Consider the following 21,217-nt stretch of genomic DNA (forward strand, 5'->3'; position numbering starts at 1 on the left):
TTGGCCTTTTGTAGGGAGATTTTCTTTTTTCTGTGTGCCTCCAATATTCATTGTATTTTTAACACAGCGCAACCATAAAAAATGTTATCTCAAGACAAATACTGTAGTAAATTGCCTATCAATGGTGTATATTCACTAAGTATGATACAAAGATAGCTAATTTAATTTAATATTACCTCAATTGTATATACCAGATTTTTATTTAACCAGGCAGTTATTTGCAACATCAGTGACTGTTTTGTTCACTGTTTCCTATATTAGAGGCAATGAATCATCATCTAAGCAAGTGACTGACAGCAAGTTTGTGCTAAAATGCATCTGGTGTTCTCATTGGCTGCTGTTAGGGTGTTTTGTTTTTTTTTTGGCTTTTCTGATATTTCTTATGTGTTATTAGCATGGCATTTTCCAGGATGAATATCACAGTAACTGGCCTATAAGCATTCTATATACATTAAGTTTGATACATAGATAGTTATTTTAATAGACTGTTTCTCTAACAAAGAAAAAAGTGAAAACAAACCCTTGAAAGAAGAATTCGACAATACAGAAACTCTGAATAGCAGAACTGACAGCTTCAGTCAAATAAATTTCGTGTGGTTTAAGAAGTGTACTTTTTAACCATATGGTTTCAAATTCTGTTCCACTGTTTGGCAAGATACAGACACAGCTATGTGGTTAACAAGCTTGCTTCTCAGCCGTGTTGTTTTGGGTTGAGTGTCACTGCATGGCACCTTATAAAAGCATCTTCTATTATAGCTTTGGTTAACCAATATCTTGTAAGAGAATTTGGTCAGTGGAAACTGCACAAAGCCTGTTGTGCATGTATGTATGTATGCATGTATGTACATACGTACATATGTATGTATGTATATATATAATATATATATATATATATATATATATATATATATATATATATATATATATATATATATACATACACATATATACATATGTGTATATATGTGTGTGTGTGGGTATGTATGTTTTATCTCAATCTTGAAATAAAACTAAATAATGACATACATACATACTGGTGACACATAATAGACACCCATGCTGGTGACACGTAGAGGGCATCCATTACATTCTTGAAGGGGTTTGCATTAGGAAGGGCATCCAGCTGTAGAAGCCAAACAAAAATCTGACTGGAACCTAGCACAGCTCTCTGGCTTAGCAGTTCCACTCAAATTGTCTAACTAATGCCAGCATGGAAAACAGATGCTAAATGTTGCTGCTGTTGCTGATAATATATATACATATATACATATATATTTATATATATATATATATATATATTTATTTTTAATAAGTGTAGATCGTATACGAGTGGGTATATATTTATAAAAAAGAAGTTTGAAAACGCCACTATATAAGATAAATTTTAATTTTCTTAGAAATTTTATGTTTTGGTTCTTCTTGAAAAACGAACCTTATCAAAAATATTTTAAAAAGTTAAGTGTAATAAAAAAGTTCATAATTGTTTCTTACTGGTCTCAACAGAATCCACATGGTGGTGTTTTGTTTTATATATATATATATATATATATATATATATATATAAATAGTCAATCCAAACAAGAACAAACAAGAAAAAAACAACAAACGGGGATGTGGTACAAGTACTGTGTTATTGGATGCTCAGGAAAGGGAAGAAAAGAAAGAGGATTTTTTGAGCAGAGCTCTTCATCAGAAATATAGAAAAATCCAAAGAAGAGAAGAAGAGAAAGAAAATCGTCAACGATACATACACAGGAAATCTTTTCTTTCCTTTCCTGAGCATCCAATAACACAGTACCTGTACCACACCCTTGCACTGTTTTTTTTTGTTTGTTCTTGTTTGGATTGACTATATACCACACGCTCACACAGACACTGGCCTTCTAACTGACTTTGGGGTACCTAATTCCTGGAATTCTTGTATCTCTGGATTACTGTTCCTGTTCATTCAAATTATGCCACTACACACACACACACACACACACACACACATATATATGTATATATATATATATATAGGGAGAATTCACAAAAAAACAAAAGACGAAGACAGGTGGTGTAGAAAACAAACAGATGTATTAGTATAACGCTCAGGAATAGAAAAAGTCTTTAACGTTTCGAGCCTATGCTCTTCCACAGAAAGGAACACAGAAAGAAACAAGGAGAGAAAAAAAATGTGTGTAGTGGCTAGTGATCTATCAAGTATATATATATATATAAATTTTTTACCAGTTCAAATATGCTTGGGTATATTTGAACTTGTAAGAAAGCCATTCACTGTAGTTTTGTCATGGAGAAAAATTCTCGCTGCAGACAAAAAAGTGTAAAAACACCAAGTCAGCCTGGAGCACCTCCTACCTAGATCAATAGATGAATGGATTTTGGAGTAGTTATCTTCTCTTCAGCATCGAATACTTGAAAGGGCAGCACTACAAACTAACAATGAGAGACTGGATCTCTCTTATAATCCCAAGTATTATGACTGGTTGTGCTAATCAGCAGCCTGACAATAATAAAGTACAGATTTAAAATGCTAAGCAGTGATGTGTACAAACATGAGCTTGTTTCCAGTTCAAATATGCTTGAGATATATTCAGACCTGTAGGACTTGGGTCAAAGGAAGGGCTTAATGAAAGCAGTGGGAAAGAGAGAAAAAGGATGAAGGAATAGAGAGAAGAGATGAGAAGTACATTAAGAAGTGCAAATGACCTGTTGAACTTCTTTAAGTACTTCTGATTTTAATATTATTATAAACGGGTTGTTAGCCAATTCATTAATGTTAGAACTTTGGAATCATCTTGTATCAACACCGTCTTCATTTTATGTTCACTTTTCATGCTGACATATGTAGGTCTCTTCAATAGCATTTAACTAGCCTTCAAATGTCTCAATTTTGGCATGATTTCTAAGTCTGAATGACCCTTCTAACACCAACCAACTTACTGAGTGTACTGGTTATTTTGTTAACATTTTTATGACACCAGCCTTATAGAGGTTGTCTTGGGATCAGTAAGACAAAAGAGCCCACTTGAGTTATGTACTGTCATTGTTCAGATTGATTACCAAACATTTAGAGTGTATAGGGAGCTTTTTATGGCACCAGCATTGTAGGGGTTGCCTTGTAGGTCGCAAAGCTATAGAGAGCACCCCATGATGTAAAGGAACAGATTTATTCTGAGAGGGTGGGTATGGAGAGAATAACAGAAGGGAAAAGTGTTGCAGTGAGAGAATAGAAGACAGAAGAATGAAAGTAGGGGAGTGCTGTTAGGGATTAGTGTGAAGGAGAGGAGGGGACAATGTGGGAATGGTATTGGGGTGTGTTAAGATTTTTGAATCATCTTGTATGTATGCGTATACACACAGATGCACACATACACACACACACACACACGCACACATATATACACACAGATATACTTACATGTAAAGTTACTTGAAACATGTTTATCTATAAGAATGTAAAGAAATTTTTCTTTTATGCTTCATCACATACTTGTATACACAGCATTGTTTTCTTAAGCCTATTGTTTGTTTTGTAATCTATTTTTGTTTTTACTTGCTTATGAATATTATTTGCACTTGTATATTGCAGATTTATGTACATGGAATTATGTACGTATGTTTAATGTATTGCTTACTTATGTATATTATATTGTTTATTCATATGCATATTATTTATTTAAGCCTATATTTTATTTATGCACATATTTATATATGCATACTGGTTTTTCAAAATGTCATTTCGGTTTATTTACATCATTCATTTGTGAACAATGGTATCATTGTTTATAAGTTTCCGCTGTCTCAGTCTTTTTGATCACAGCATTTCAAATGGTAAGACTTACAACAGGTATTTTTACTTAGTTTCTGAATGTTTTCCCAAATTCTTATATCAAAGAGCAGAAAAGTTTTGTCCAAAGTTGTGTACCCTGCCATCAAACATCGAGAGACTGAGCACAGATGCAACTGCGCAAGCCTTTGTAAAATGGTGTTATTCTTCAACTTTTTGGAGTGATTTAATCCTTTAGAATTCAAACCAGCCATATCCAGCCAAAATATTCTACCAGTTTTATGTTAAAACTGGTGAGACTTGACCTCTCTCAGCTATCCTACAATGTCATTCTAAAAATAAGCAATCGCACCATGAAAATCTCAAAACTACAAGATTAATTACATGATTAATTCAAAATAATGTGCATAAATAAGCTTTACATTTGAGAGCATAATCTGAATTCTTTATCACTAAATGCTGTTACTGAGAACTTTATTATCTACTTTGAGTTCCACTGTAAAGATGAAATTAATTTACTTAGATTCTTCTGAAGTTCTTAAATTCTTACAATGTAAACATCTTACAGTTCTTGCAGCCAATAACAAAGCTTCTAAAATGGATGTTGAAAATTCAAAAGCATTGCTTTTGTATATTGGTTATTGTGTTTGTCACGATCACAGATGTGGGTCCGTATCCCAAGGGCAAACTTCAACTTCCATCCAAGGAGTTTCTTAACCTAACTTTCTATATGCTATTATCTATAGCTTTATCTTTGAGTTCCATTGTGAAAAAATAAATTTAGTTCAATTCTTTTTGAAGTTTCTAAATTCTCTTAAATTAAACACGCATACACACACACACATCACCCTCATCATCAACATCATCATCATCATCATCACCACTTAACACCTGTTTTCCATACTGGCATGGGTTGGATGCTTCAACAGGATCCAACAAGCTTGAGGACTATGCTGAGTTCTAGTGCCCAGTTCAGTATGGTTTATATAGCTGGATGTCTTTCCTAGCACCAACAGTGTGAGTGTACAGGATGCATTTTTCTTTTCTGTGACACTGGCACTTTGTCTTATAAGTAACTCACAGGACAAGGAAAAGACCCTCACCTAAGTGGGATTGTGGTAGAGATTGAGGTGGCTTTGTACCTGGTGTTGAGAGGCTAAAGTATGTCAGAAGGACTGGCACAAGTGTCTTGCTACAGGGGAAGATACATCATCATCAACATCATCATCATCATCATCATCATTTAATGTCTGCTTCCCATGGTAGCATGGATTGTATGGTTTGACAGAAGTTGAAAGGGAGTGAGCTGGCAGAAACATTAGCATGCCAGGTGAAATGTTTAGCGCTATTTCGTCTGCCATTACGTTCTGATTTCAAATTCCGCCGAGGTCAACTTTGCCTTTCATCCTTTCGGGGTCGATTAAATAAGTACCAGTTACGCACTGGGGTCGATATAATCGACTTAATCCATTTGTCTGTCCTTGTTTGTCTTCTCTGTGTTTAGCCCTTTGTCGGTAGTAAAGAAATAAGAAGTTGACCAGCTGGAGAGCTTTCTGGGTTCTATTTGTCTGTTTCAGTATGGTTTCTATGGCTATACGCCCTTCCTAATGTAAATCACTTTACAGTAGTGTGACTGGATGTTTGATTTTTATCACTCTTGGTACATGTCCTCAGATTGACACCCAAACACTCTGAAATGTCTGTATTGGATCTTCTGGCATGAATGCCAAGCAGTACAGCATGTTGTTTCCAAATTTTTGGCTGAGTGAATTCTGCCATCCCTAGTTTCTCAGGCACAGATATTCTTCTCTGGATGGGATGCTGGTCTGTCACAGGATTACTCATTCTTACCTGCTGAGTGAACTGGAGAATCATGAAATGAAGCATTTGGCTCAAGATCATGATGCATCACCCACTCCAGAAATCAAAACCACAATCATACAATCATGAGTCCAACACTTTAACTACTAAGCTGCCCACTTTTACATTATACAAGAATGGATTGGAGTAAATGGGGTGGAGCTGGAAAGAGAGATAATGCTCTTGGTGATGAAGTGTCAGAATGTACATTGGGAAAAAGGGATATTACAGCTCTTTATTAAGGTGGCCTGCTGGCAATTAGCATACCAGACAAAATGCTTAGTGGTATTTCATCCGTCTTTATGTTCTGAGTTCAAATTCTGCCAGAGTTGACTTTACCTTTCATTCTTTTGGGTTCGATAAAATAAATACCAGTTGAACACTGGGGTCAATGTAATTAATTTAGCCCTTCCCTTGAAATGGCTGGCCTTGTGCCAAAATTGGAAATTAATATTGCCTCTATTGAAGTGTCAGAATGTACATTTAGAAAAAGTGATATTACAGCTCTTTATTAAGGTGGCCTGCTGGCAGTTTAGCATACCAGGAAAAATGCTTAGTGGTATTTAAAGTGGCGAGCTGGCAGAAATGTTAGCACGCTGGGTGAAATGTTTAGCAGTTTTTCGTCTGCCGCTGCATTCTGAGTTCAAATTCCGCCATGGTCGACTTTGCCTTTCATCCTTTCGGGGTCGATTAAATAAGTACTAGTTACGCACAGGGGTTGATATAATTGACTTAATTCATTTGTCTGTCCTGGTTTGTCCTCTCTGTGTTTAGCCCATTGAGGGTAGTAAAGAAATAGGTATTTCATCCGTCTTTATATTCTGAATTCAAATTCTGCCAGGGTCGACTTCGCCTTTTATTCTTTTGGGGTCGATAAAATAAATACCAGTTGGATACTGAGGTCAATGTAATCAACTTAGCCCTTCCCTTGAAATGGCTGGCCTTGTGCCAAAATTGGAAATCAATATTGCCTCTCTTTATTGAAGTGTACTAATGTAATATTATTACTGATGCCAATATGGAAGGCAGTCATTAAATGATGATTACTGCTCTTTATATGAAGTGATGACATAAAGATAAAAACTTTAGTGATACACCATAAAGACATGTTCTCTCTCATTCAGTAAGTAAAAGCAGATTCAATTTTATATGGCAAAAACTAGTTCTGTAAAATTATATCCTTCCAGCCTACATGAAGCAAATGTAGCATATCTAATTTTATAAATGCCAAACTGCAGAACAATGAGCTAGAATTTCACTTCAGTGAAGTTTAGTTTTTGAAAGTGGGCATTGACCTTAAAATACAGAAGAAACTAGAAGTTACTGATTGAAGGGCTTTTACCAGAACTAAGTTTCAATGATTTGTGGACAAAATTAATTTAAACAATTACGGCAATTTATGATTGAAATAAAATAAATGAAGTGAATAAGCTAATGAAAACCTCCTGTAACTTAATAGATTGCTGAGATACCATTCAAAGGTTGAGATTGTGAAGTAGATTAGCATTAGGAAGAGTGTCTCTTTGTAGAAAACACACCAAAGCAAACATGGGCATATTCAAGCAGTCCTCAGATCCACCAGATCTTGTCAAACTGTCCAGCCTAATGCCAGTATGGGTCATCGAATTAATTGATGATGACAAAGGTGGCGATGATGATTAAAATCATATCTTTTGCTATGGAGCTTAGATTTTTTTAAGAAGGATGAAGTTGGAAAATTATTAATGTGACCTACAAATGCATATGTCGTCTTTCTCCTCCTCCTCCTGCTGCTCCTCCTCCTCCTCCTCCTCATCATCATCATAATCTTCTTCTTCTTCTTCATCATCATCATTATCCTAATTTAACTCTTTATTCCCTACTGACATTGGGCTGGACACTTTGACAAGACCTGAGGACTGTTTGATACTCCCATGTTTGCTTTGGTATCATTTCTGCAAAGAGACACACTTCCTAAAGCCAAACTATATCACAGCATGTACTGGGTGCTTTTTTTTTCATGGTACCAGCACCAGTGAGGTTGCCACATAATTTCTGATTCATTTGCACAGAACAAACGAACCTGAAACCATGTGGTTAGGAAGAAGACTCTTCAAATACTCACTCAAACCTCAACGTATATATACATACATATATATATATATATATATAATATATATATACATACATCATCATCATCACATCATCATCATCGTTAACAGTCCGTTTTCCGCGCTAGCCACGGTTTGGACGGTTTCGACCGGGGTCTGGGGAGCTAGGGACTGCCCCAGGCTCCAGTCTAGTCTGGCAGAGTTTCTACGGCTGGATGCCCTTCCTAACGCCAACCACTCCGCGAGTGTAGTGAGTGTTTTTTACGTGCCACCTGCACAGGTGCCAGGGGGGTCTGGCATCGGCCACGTTCGGATGGTACTTTTTTTTTTTTTTTTTTTTAGGTGGGGGGGGGGGGGGGTGTCAGATATAGGGGAGCATATATATAATATATATACATACTATGTATATATATATATATATATACATACATACATATGTATATCTTATATATATATATATATATACATACATATGTATATATATATATATATATACATACATATGTATATATATATATCTATTATATATATATACATATGTATATATATATATAATATATATACATACATATGTATATATATATATATATATATATTATATACATATGTATATATATATATTATATATATATAATATATATATATATATATATAATTATATACATATATATATATATATATCTATATACATTATATATATATATTATATTCATATATTATAATACCACCACACACATACATATATATACAGTTGCGGCCAAAATGTTCAGAATGGCATTGTTTTCGTCAGAAAAGTAGGTACAATTTTTTATCAAAGTTGTTTTATATTCTATAATTTTCACAGACAATAAATACGATATTATTTGTTATTGTCTGAGAGAATAATACAAAAGTTATGGATGATTTAGTGATTTACTGCAAAACCCATACTGGCCAAAATGATCAGAGCGGTTGAAAAAATAACAAAATAATCAGAAATGACAGAGAATACTGGAATTATTTAATATTTAGCATGAAGCCCTTTAGCTTCAATCACACTTTGACATCTTCGACTGCATGAGGAAATTAAGTTTTCAATTTCTTGCTGGGTGATCTTATTCAATTTTCTTCCTGATGGGCATTCCATAATTGCTCAGTTGTTTTAGGATTTCTGGCTTTCGAACGTTCTCCTAGAATATTCCACACATTTTCTGGGCTTTGAGCAGGCCAATCCATAACAATAACCTTTTCAGCCTTGAGGAAGTTCATGACCACTTTAGCCTTGTGACATGGGGCATTGTCCTGCATGAATATGGATGGTCACTTAGTTGAATTTCTCAGCACAGGCAAGACATGATCTTTTACAAGTTGTTTATAGACTCCTGCATTTTACTTTCCATGTAATCGCACCAAAGGGCCCACACCATCTCCAGATATCATCCCCCAAACCATGACACTTCCTCCACCGAATTTAACACTAGTCTTAAGGCATTTAGTCAACAATTTTTCACCTACTTTTCGACGAACGTACCTTTTCCCATCTGAGCCAAATAACATAAACTTAGATTCATCACTGAAATTCACCGTTTGCCATTTTTCTTGAGACCACAACACATGTTCGGTTGCAAAGGTAAGACAACACTTTTTATTCTTGGAGCCGATCAGTGGCTTCACTGCAGTGCTTGTAGGTCATGTTCAACTAAACGACGAGACAGTTTTTCGAGATAAAGTTTTCTTCAGTACAATGCTCATTTCCCGAGAAACAGCAGCAGCAGTTTTAAATCTGTCCTTTTTAACCAACTTTACCATAGCATGATCTTCTCTCTTGGTCGTTTTTCTTGGCCTACCTGTAGACTTTCTCGCTTCACATGAACCACAATCATCGTAGACCTTAAGAGTACCATGAACAACACTTTTTGACTTGTTAACAATCTTTGCAATAAACCCAATACTTAAATTATCCTTCTTTCGAAGCTTAATAATCTGCTAACGAATTGGTAACGGAGTAAGTGGCATTATATAAACAAAGTACACTGCAGATATTCTTACTAATGTTTAGTAAACGAACCGTCAAGTAAACAAATTCAAAACATTAGAGTTCGCAGGTTCAATATCCTAAAACACGGAGTAAAAGCAACCGTTCTGATCATTTTGGCCGTCATGGGTTTTGCAGTAAATCACTAAATCATCCATGACTTTTGTATTATCCTCTCAAATTACACCAGAATCTCAGACAATAACAAATAATATTGTATTTATTGTCTGTGAAAATTATAGAATATAAAACAAATTTGATAAAAAATTATACCTACTTTTCTGATGAAAACAATGCCGTTCTGAACATTTTGGCCGCCACTGTATATATTTATTTATTTATATATTGTCATCATCATTGTCATCCTCATTTAATGTCTTATTCTATTGATCTCTTTTGCTGAACCGCTAAGTTACGGGGACGTAAACACACCAGCATCGGTTGTTAAGCGATGTTGGGGGGACAAACACAGATACACAAACATACACACACACACACACATATATATATATAAATACCAAATCCATTCACAAGGTTTTGATCAGCCCAAGGCTATAGTAGAAGACACTTGTCCAAGGTGCCATGCAGTGGGACCAAACCCGGAACCATGTGGTTGGTAAGCAAGCTACTTACCACACAGTCACTCCCTTCGCACTTTTTAATCACACTTCCTTCTCAATATTCTGCCACTTGTGTTATGGCATTTGAGCCTCAAGTGTATGCCCTGGCACTTGCCACCATCTATATCTCCTTCTTTCTTTACTCAACTCAATGATCGTTGCCAGAGCAGCACGTAAAAAGCACCAATCGCATGTGATCGTCACCAGCGTCGCCTTACTGGCACTTGTGCTGGTGGCACATGAAAAAACATTTGAGCGAAGTCATTGCCAGTGCCGTTGGACTGGCTCCTGTGCAGGTGGCACATATAAAACACCATTTGAGCATGGCCGTTCCCAGTACTGCCTGACTAGCCCTCGTGCCGGTGGCACGTAAAAGCACCCACTATACTCTCAGAGTGGCTGGCGTTAGTTAGGAAGGGTATCCAGCTGTAGAAACTCTGCCAGATCAGATTGGAGCCTGGTGCAGCCATTTGGTTCACCAGTCCTCTGTCAAATCGTCCAACCCATGCTAACATGGAAAGCAGACATTAAACGATGATGATGATGACGATGATGATGATGATGATGATGATGATAAAATATTTGTACACACTTGCAAACACACACAGATACACAACACACACATACATATGATGATGATGATGATGATATACATATGTAGGATCGTATCTTGTCATATATACAAAATCCTAAAATGAAGATTAGAATTTTCTCTGGAAAATTCTGTAGAAAATAGTAAAAGTAATTTATTTTTCAAATACTTATCATATTTCTGTTTCCACCATTCATTTCTTTACTTTTCTATATCAAATACAGAACTGTTTCTACACATATCCAATAAAAAGAATAAAAAACAAATCTGTGTGCAGAAAATTGCATTGTAAATAAGAAATTTGTTTTATCATTGCCTCCAAAGGAATAGTAACAGGAAAAATTATTTTTTTTTATTGTATAATAAATGGAATTACAATTTATTCAACAATTTTAATCTACATTCCTTTTAAACATATGTTAAACATACATTCACAGCTACTTTCTTGAAGTGTTCTCTCGTTCTCTCTTAATACTCAAAGCTATAACTCTCACAAGATTAATAGAAAGGTTGTAGTAATAGAATCTCTTGTCAGTCTGGGAAAAGATATTCTTTCTAGAGATCGTTCTTCTGACGAAAACGGTATAGCTATAAATTAACACACACATACACACACACACATACATACATACTCTTTACTCTCTTTTACTCTTTTACTTGTTTCAGTCATTTGACTGTAGCCATGCTGGAGCACTGCCTTTAGTCGAGCAAATCAACACCAGGACTTATTCTTTGTAAGGACTCATTCTATTGGTCTATTTTGCCGAACCGCTAAGTTACAGGATGTAAACAAACCAGCATCGGTTGTCAAGTGATGTTCGGGGGGTGGTACAAACACAAACACACAAATATACATATATACGACAGGCTTCTTTCAGTTTCTGTCTACCAAATCCACTCATAAGGCTTTGGTCGGCCTGAGGCTATAGTAGAAGACACTTGTCCAAGGTGCCATGCAGTGGGACTGAACCCGGAACCATGTGGTTGGTAAGCAAGCTACTTACCACACAGCCACTCCTACACATGTATCTTATCTTTTTTTTAATCTTTTATTTGTATCAGTCATTGGGCTTTAGCCATGCTGGGGCACCACTTTGAAGAGTTTTAGGTGAACAGAATGTACGAGGTGCTTTTCTCACTTGCACTAGTGTGGTCTCCAAGGGGTCGCAAGACATGACTCCCTCAATGAGGGAGTTGTAACATTGAGAGATCTAGCATATGTTTGGTGTTGAAAGACGGGAGCATGACTGAAGGACAGGAACAAGTCTTGCTCCTTCTGTATACGTGTGTGTGTAAAAGTAACAGCAAGGGACATAGCTCAATTAATTAGGAATAGAGTTAGTGTTGATGAGATGCAGTTTGGAGTTATGCCAAGTAGAAGCATGACTGATGCTATATTTCTGGTTTTATGTTTATCAAAAAAGACATATATTTAAATTAATTCTATCTTAGGTAGGCCTACATTTTTATTTTTCCTGTCCTACTTGATATTTAACCATATATTCTTTTCTTGTCTTTGCATTTTCTCTGTCTCAGTTGCTGAAGTGCCACCTTGTTGTACTTCCTGCTACTTTTGTGACTTGTCTCCTCTGTATCAATTGCCCAACATTTGTATCCTATGGATTTTGATGCCACTAAAGTATGCAGTTCTATTTCAAGACATTGAAACTTGCAGAATCCTTAGTGAGGCAGCTGATGAAGATCAAATTTTCATTTTTATTTTTGTTCCAACTGTTACACATTTTATCTTTTGTGCTCATTTCTTATTTGCATGTGTGTGTATGTGTGTGAGTGTGCATGCATGTGTGTAATCATTATCCTCATCAATTAACATCTATGCTTCATGCTTTGCATGGGTTTGACAGTTTAACAGGATTCGAAGAGTCCAAAGACTGCATTGTGATTTAGTGTTTACCTTGGCATGGTTTCTATGGCTGGATGCTTCTTTTTACTTGCCACTAGCTTTAGTGAGGTTGCCATAAAGCTCAAAAGCTATGAACCCCAATTAAGAACTGCAATGGAATAAACAGTGGTGATAGGGTGTACAGGTGGGTCTTCAAGCTATGAGATGCACATGTAGCACAATTTGATTCACAGAAAAACACTTGGCTATGTTTTAAGCAAACTTACCATCATCTTGGTTTTTGTTTAGTTCTGTTTTCTTTACTAATCTAATAGTTATAGTTTTGAAAGCAATTTGATATCACTGTTTTTGATTTTTTGCACATTTTTGTGTGAAATACTAACACCTTAAAACATAATCTGATGTTCAATTTAAAAAACGTGATGTGCAGTTTTCAATACACCATATTTATCTTCATGTAGCATCCTCTGTATGTATGTATGTTGTATGTATGTATGTATGTATGTATGCACATATGTATGTATGTATGTTGTATGTATGTATGTGTGTGTGCATTTTGTTGTGTGTGTGTGTGTGTGTTTGTGTGTGTGTGTGTGAGTGAGTGCATGTGCATGTGGTTGATGATTTGTTTGTTGTTTGAATAGGTAAACATCTCTGTGTGTGCTTGTACGTGTGGTCAAATCCTGACTGGGGAAGGTTGCTGCTAGAAGGTCAAATGTGTAGTAGCAGGATTCAGTTCCTTGCCATAGTTCTGGAAAAAATCCGAAGTGGCTGTCCTAGAATTTCTACGACTTCACCAGCCCCACCAATTTCTGGCATCTGAATTTCCCCTGATCCCATGGATTACTAAGTGTGGGGCACACTTCAGAAAGACACCAATCATTCTGTTTGCAACACCAAGGCTGTGCTGGTGGCCAAGATGAGGGAGGTGTTCAAAGATATTTTCCAAAGATACAGAGAGGATCACATGAGTCAGGTTCTGGAGCCACCTTAAGGCTGTGGTGTAAGCTGAGAATAGCTACTTTCAGCAGAATTGTTATCTCCAAGCCATAATCTAGTTCAGCAGTTCTCAACCAATTTTTACCTATGGACCCCTTTGATTCCAATTTTGTCCAGTTGGGCCCTCATAGCCATTTGATGTTTTAAAGTTTTAAAAATCGTATTATAGGCGTAGGAGTGGCTGTGTGGTAAGTAGCTTGCTTACCAACTACATGGTTCCAGGTTCAGTCCCACTGCGTGCTACTTTGGGCAAGTGTCTTCTACTATAGCCTCAGACTGATCAAAGCCTTGTGAGTGGATTTGGTAGACGGAAACTGAAAGAAGCCTGTTGTATATATGTATATGTATATATATATGTGTGTGTGTTTGTGTGTCTGTGTTTGTCCCCCCCACCCACCACAACATCGCTTGACGACCGATACTGGTGTGTTTACATCCCCTTAACATAGTGGTTCAGTAAAAAATACCGATAGAATAAGTACTAGGCTTACAAAGAATAAGTCCTGGGGTCGATTTGCTCGACTAAAGGCAGTGCTCCAGCATGGCTGCAGTCAAATGACAGAAACAAGTAAAAGAGTATATTTTATAATTAAATATTATTAGGAACTGTATAAAAAATGTTAAAATATTTTGTCTACTGTAGAAATATAACCAGTTTATTGTTCCTAACTTTTAGCAAAAATATCTTTAAGAATCATATGGACCCTAGTTGAAAACAGCTGACCTAATGGTCATTTTTGATATTTTTAAAAATATTTTTATTTCTGGACAGGATAATGTTTTAATTTTCTTTTATGCAAACAGTCAAATTTAACCTGAAGATTCTTCTGTATCTTGTGTATCTTTTCTCTTTTTAACCTATGTACAGGGACAAATGTGAAGCCAGAGATATGTTCAACAATACCAGCCTGTGTTTTGACTGCATCTTCAGTTTTAAAGGTACAGCTGTCACTGCCATAATTTTTGCCCTTTTGCACTTGGGATAATTTCTCACAATATGTTCTTGTAAGATTGTTCTTACTACATGATGGAAGGGAAAGTATTATTCACTTGCATTTTTTTCATAAGCAAAGATATATATTTCGTTTTTGGATTTGGTTTGCAAGATTCTTTTTATGAGTTTGTGTGTTGAAGCATATTCTGTTGTGTCTGGGGAGAGTCATTTTCTTTTTGTGCCTTATAAGGTAACACACTCACCGGTAAAATTTCCACTTTTTTTTCTTATTTCTATCTTCCTAAAATTTTCATTGCGTCTTGCAACTGAAAAGGTTACAAAACGCAATGAAAATTTTAGGAAGATAAAAATAAGAAAAAAGTGGAAATTTTACCGGTGAGTGTGTTACCTTATAAGGCACAAAAAGAAAATGACTCTCCTCAGACAAAGATATATAATTTTTCTCTTTGCACTCTTGAATTATCTCCTTGAGGTAAATTTTGGATTTCACAAAATTTTCCCAACTACATTTTTTTAAATGTAATTGTAAAAGACCACAAAATTCTGTTTGTTTAGCACTGAGGAAAGATTTGTTTTCACAAAGCTGCTATATGAACTTATCATGTTATTTGGAATCATGTAAAAATCATCATTGTTGATGTTGTTGCCGTTGCTGTCTTCCAAATGACTTATTTGAGAATTTCCAACATTACTTACTGCTAATTGTTCACTCTGCTGCTCATTTTTTCTCTTCCCCTTGTACATACGGTTGAGTGTTTTGATTTTGCGTTGCTTTTAGTTTTTATAGCACTCAATCATGTGGCATAATCATTCTCGGTGGCCATTTACATAAACGTTCATTGAATCCTGGTACAACATGGATTACAATGGTGGTTGGATGATCTCATTTTAAAACACTGACTGCACAAAATAATTCTTCAAGGAACTGCACAGAGTCTAGTCAATAACATCACAAAAAATAACAATTATACTAAAGCTGTGCACTGATTTCTTGCATTCATAATTAGAATAGGATTGATAAGGAGAAACAAGATGGTTCAATGTTCATGCCTTTCTTGAGAACATTAGGGATGTAAGTGTAAAAAATATGGCTACAGCAGGACATTGGAACCATGCTATAGAAAACTGGTCTCTTTTCTGAGGCAGTACTTTCTTTTTATGTAATATATTCGTTTCTAATATAACCACAAGGCCTTAATTTTTAGGAGAGAATTTAGGAGAGAGTTTAAATTAGCTCAGATTCTAACTGGAACTTATTTTATCATGTGATAAACTATGTTCCAGTCATTGTAGATCCTGCACAGGCATGGCTAGGCACAGCTGTGGCTGTGTGGTTAAGAAGTTTGCTTCTCAATCACATGGTTTGGGGTTCAATCCCACTGCATAGCACCTTGGACAAAGTCTTGGGAATGGATCGGGTAGATGGAAACTGAAAGAAGTTTAGAAGCCTGGCGTGTGTGTGTGGGTGTGTGTGTGTGTGTGTGTGTGAATGTGTGTGTGTGTATGTGTGTATGTGCATGTATGAATGTGTGTATGTCTGTGTCTGTTTGTCTTGATATCACATGATTGTTGTAAATGAATGTCATCCAGTTCCAATTTATTTTTTTATTTATGCACCCTTTTCAAGCCTAGCCAGGCTCATGGGCCCAGTTTCCCAGTTTCTGTGGCATATGTGTTCCCCCCAGCTGGACGGGACACCAGTCCATCACAGCATAACTCAAGAAACAGGAAGAGAGAATGAAAGAAAGTTGGGGTGAAAGAGTACAGCAGGGATCACCACCACCCTCTGCCAGAGCCTTGGGGAGCTTTTAGGTGTTTTTGCTCAATAAACACACACAACGCCCGCTCTGGGAATCGAAACTACGATCCTCCGACCATGAGTTTGCTGCCCTTACCACTGGGGCATTGTGCCTCAACACCCAGTTCCAATTTTCTGCATAAATGTCTGGCAATGGGAAAATGTTACCTTACTTAGAAGCAGGTGAGTGTTGGTGACAGGGAGGGTATCCAGCTATAGAAAATCTGCTTCACTAAACTCTCTATGATCCAGGCAAACATGAAAAAAGTGGACGCTCTAAAAAATACAGAAAGTAGTTGTATACTCTGTCCCAATAATGGGCAGTAGCTGCTGCAGAGAATTTATGAGAAGTAATGGTAAAATCAGATGCTAGGATGCCAGACCTAATATGATTGCTGTAAGTGTAGATGTGCTGCCAAGCAGCAGATCTCTAACTCATCCCCAAGTGGTCAAAGAAAAATCTGGACTTTGAAGTGCTGTCATTGTATATAACATGAATCTGAGCAAATGAGGAGGCCGCTACATGGTCACCAAACCTACTAGAAACAGTATTCAAGTATCCCCCAAATAATACCCTAATATCTTAGAAAAGGATTCACTGGATAATATAATTATGGATTTCATGCCTGTTGGAAAAAGATTGGTGGGTCATGGGTGGAATGTCTTTGAGCATAGTTCTGCCCAATTAGGGATAAGCTAGGGATTAAACAATAAGGACCTTGTTGGGTCATAAAGCAATGAGAGCAATAGTTATAATGCTCAGAACCATAGCTCCCATAATTCTCCCTTCTCTTCTTTAAATGCCGGTTGTATATCCAGGTAAGATTTTGATTTGCAGAAGTAATGTCAAACGTTGTGAATTGGTGAAGTTGTTAAAGCATTAGATAGAATTCCTTTAGTATTTACATTATTTACATTTGACAGATATTTGTCCTCATCTTGTTTGTTGTTAACACAATGTTTCGACTGATATACTTTCCAGCCTTCATCAGGTGTCTTGGGGAAATTTCGAACCTGGGTTCTCATTCCTAAGGTATTTTTCGATATTATTATTATTATTATTATTATTATTATTATTATTCAGGTCACTGCCTGGAATCGAACTCAGAATCTTAGGGTTAGTAGCCCACACTCTTAACCACTAAGCCATATGCTTGTGACACCTGATGAAGGCTGGAGGGTATATCAGCTGAAACGGGGTGTTAACAACAAACAAGAGGAGGACAAATATCCATCAAATGTAAATAATGTACGTAATTCCTTATCTTTTAAATATAGAACTCCTTTGGTATTTGTTTTATTGTTTGTAATCTGAGTTCAAATCCGACTGAGATCAACTATGCCTTTCATCCTTCCAAGTTTGATAAAATAAGTACCAACCCAGGGTGGTAGATGGGTGGAACTGTTAAAGAATCAGACAAGATGCCTTGTGGTATTTGTTCAGACTCTTGCATTTGGACAGCAATACCTGAAATAAGGCGGCAAGCTGGCAGACACGTTAGCGCGCCGGGCGAAATGCTTAGCGGTATTTCGTCTGTCGTTACGTTCTGAGTTCAAATTCCGCCGAGGTCAACTTTGCCTTTCATCCTTTCGGGGTCGATAAATAAAGTACCAGTTTCACACTGGGGTCGATATAATCGACTCAATCCCTTCGTCTGTCCTTGTTTGTCCCCTCTGTGTTTAGCCCCTTGTGGGCAGTAAAGAAATAAAATACCTGAAATAATTCTAGCCCCAAACTATATCGACCCTAACTTAGTGACCTTTCCCTTGGATGAACATCAGTGGTGTAAAAAGGGGACAACTGCATGCATGTCAAACTGCCAGTCTTTCTCAAAAACATTTCTTTGCTAGGCCTTCACAAACACATGCAGATAAATGATCAATCATGACCAATGAAGACCCTCCAAATAGTGTTTACAAAGCCCATTTAACGGAATGGTTCATTACTTATATAAAGGACACACAGTGACATCTATAAATTATTGTTCAAATATCTTCAGTCTTAAATACAATCCAAATTAATGTCTAATGGAAGAACATGTTAAGATATTGATTTCTTGCGACTGAAGGGAACTCTAAAGATCTGTTGTGAAAGAAGACATTTCTGGATTTATGCTGAAATTGTAGACTTCACTATTATTAATTATAGAGATTAGTTTTCTGGCAGCTATAAAAAGGAAAGCTTAGATTTTTCTAGAACTGTATTGTAACTTTATAAGATAATAACCAATACTTTAGAGATAGCAGATATCTGCTTTTAGTAATAATTAATTGAAAAAATATGTGTAATAGAGTAGGTCGATCTTTTATAGTAAGAAGGAAAATAAAATCAGATGGTATGCTTTATTAGAAAATACCATCATGCAGATTTCATAGATTTCTAATGGTTGTAAAGAGAAATAACTGCTTTTATAGAACGTTTGCATTTGTACTTATCTCTGGTAGTTTAGTTATAAAAATAGCCGAGTCTAAAGTCTAATGTCAATCTGAGTTGGCTGTGTTCTGCACTTGGAAGATTTCTTTCAGTAACTCAAATCTGGACGAGGTTTTCTTATGTGAAGATCACTGATTGTTCGTGCAGCAAGTCTCCTTTCATCATGCAAAGTATGACGGAAGTTTAAAGTAAAAGCAAGGACTGATTCAGTGTGACACTGAATAGTATGGCTGGGAGAGAAAAGTCTGCTCCGGATAATGCATTCTATGGCTTGGGAAGCACTTTTGTATCTGTAATAAAAGTCAGTAATGGTTTATGCTCTGGAAGTTAGGGAGCAAACTCAAAGGATTCCTCGAGTGGTGCACACTCTGGCTATGCCACTGTTGACACCTGTTTTGTCACAGACAAAGAAGCTGAAAGGCATTTTGAAAATATAGATTACTGAAACTCGTTTCTCCAACACCTTAACAATTCCACCAACCCGTTGACCTGGAATGGTACTCTTTTACTCTTTTACTTGTTTCAATCATTTGACTGTGGCCATGCTGGAGCACTGTCTTTTAGTCAAGCAAATCAACCTCAGGATTTATTCTTTGGAAGCTTAGTACTTATTCTATCAGTCTCATTTGCTGAACTGCTAAGTTACGGGGACGTAAACACACCAGCATTGGTTGTCAAGCGATGTTGGGGGGACAAACACAGACACACAAACATACACACACACACACACACACATACATATATATATATATATATATACATATATACGACGGGCTTCTTTCAGTTTCTGTCTACCAAATCCACTCACAAGGCTTTGGTCAACCTGAGGCTATAGTAGAAGACACTTGCCCAAGGTGCCATGCAGTGGGACTGAACCCGGAACCATGTGGTTCGTAAGCAAGCTACTTACTACACAGCCACTCCTACACCTATGGTACTTTATTTATTTTATCAATCTTGCAAGGGTGAAAAGCAAAGCTGACCTCATCAGGATTGGAACTCAGAATATAAGGAGCTGGAACAAATATTACAAGTCACGTGGTTGAATGATATTGCTAAAACACTGAGATGTATGGTGGATTAAAAAAATATTTGTTCATAGATTAAAAACAGTATACCTTGATATATTGTAAGCAGATATTCAGACATGGATCAATATCAATGCATAACAAGTTCAAGTATCTACTATGACATTTGTATGTGTGTGGTACATATGTCTTGTACATGAATGAAACTACTTTATGTATATGTGAGTATGTATGTGTGTGTCTGTATCTGTCACGTATGTCCAATACATTAATGAATGTATTTTATGTATGTATATATGAATGTGTATGTATGTGTGTATATTTTTTATTATATACTTTTTGACCAGCTAATGACTACCTACATGTGGCATTTTTGTTTTATATTCTACATTTGTTTCATTCACCAGAAGAACTCAGTAACATAAATAGTAATACTTGCAAGCTAAATACAATGCAATCTATTTATCAACCAACTTATTTCGCTGTGAAAATTATTTTCTATGCCATTTTAGACTCTCAATATTTTCTGTGCCTTTCTAGACTTTAGTCTAAAAAGGCATGGAAAATATTGAGAGGTGGAGGTCAAATAGATTGTATGATAAAAGATTTTTAATCAAGATGCAGAAAATAATATATAGAAAATAATATATAGAAAATAATATATGAAAATAATATAGGCGCAGGAGTGGCTGTGTGGTAAGTAGCTGGCTTACCAATGACGTGGTTCTGGGTTCCGTCCCACTGTGTGGAATTTAGGGCAAGTGTCTTCTTCTATAGCCTCGGACCGACCAAAGCCTTGTGAGTAGATTTGGTAGACAGAAACTGAAAGAAGCCTGTCGTATATGTGCATGTATATATATATATATATTATATATATATATATATATATTATATATATATACATATATATATATGTATGTATGTATGCATGTATATATATATATATACATATATATGTATGTATGTATGTATATATATATATATATATATATATATATATATGTATGTGTGCGTGTGTTTGTGTATCTGTGTTTGTCCCCCAACATCACTTGACAACCGATGCGGGTGTGTTTACGTCCCCGTTCGGCAAATGAGACTGATAGAATAAGTACTAGGCTTACAAAGAATAAGCCCTGGAGTCGATTTCTTCGACTAAAGGCAGTGCTTCAGCAT

The sequence above is a fragment of the Octopus sinensis genome, linkage group LG1 (genome assembly GCF_006345805.1).
Source record: "Octopus sinensis linkage group LG1, ASM634580v1, whole genome shotgun sequence".
In the NCBI taxonomy this organism is placed as follows: Eukaryota; Metazoa; Mollusca; class Cephalopoda; order Octopoda; family Octopodidae; genus Octopus; species Octopus sinensis.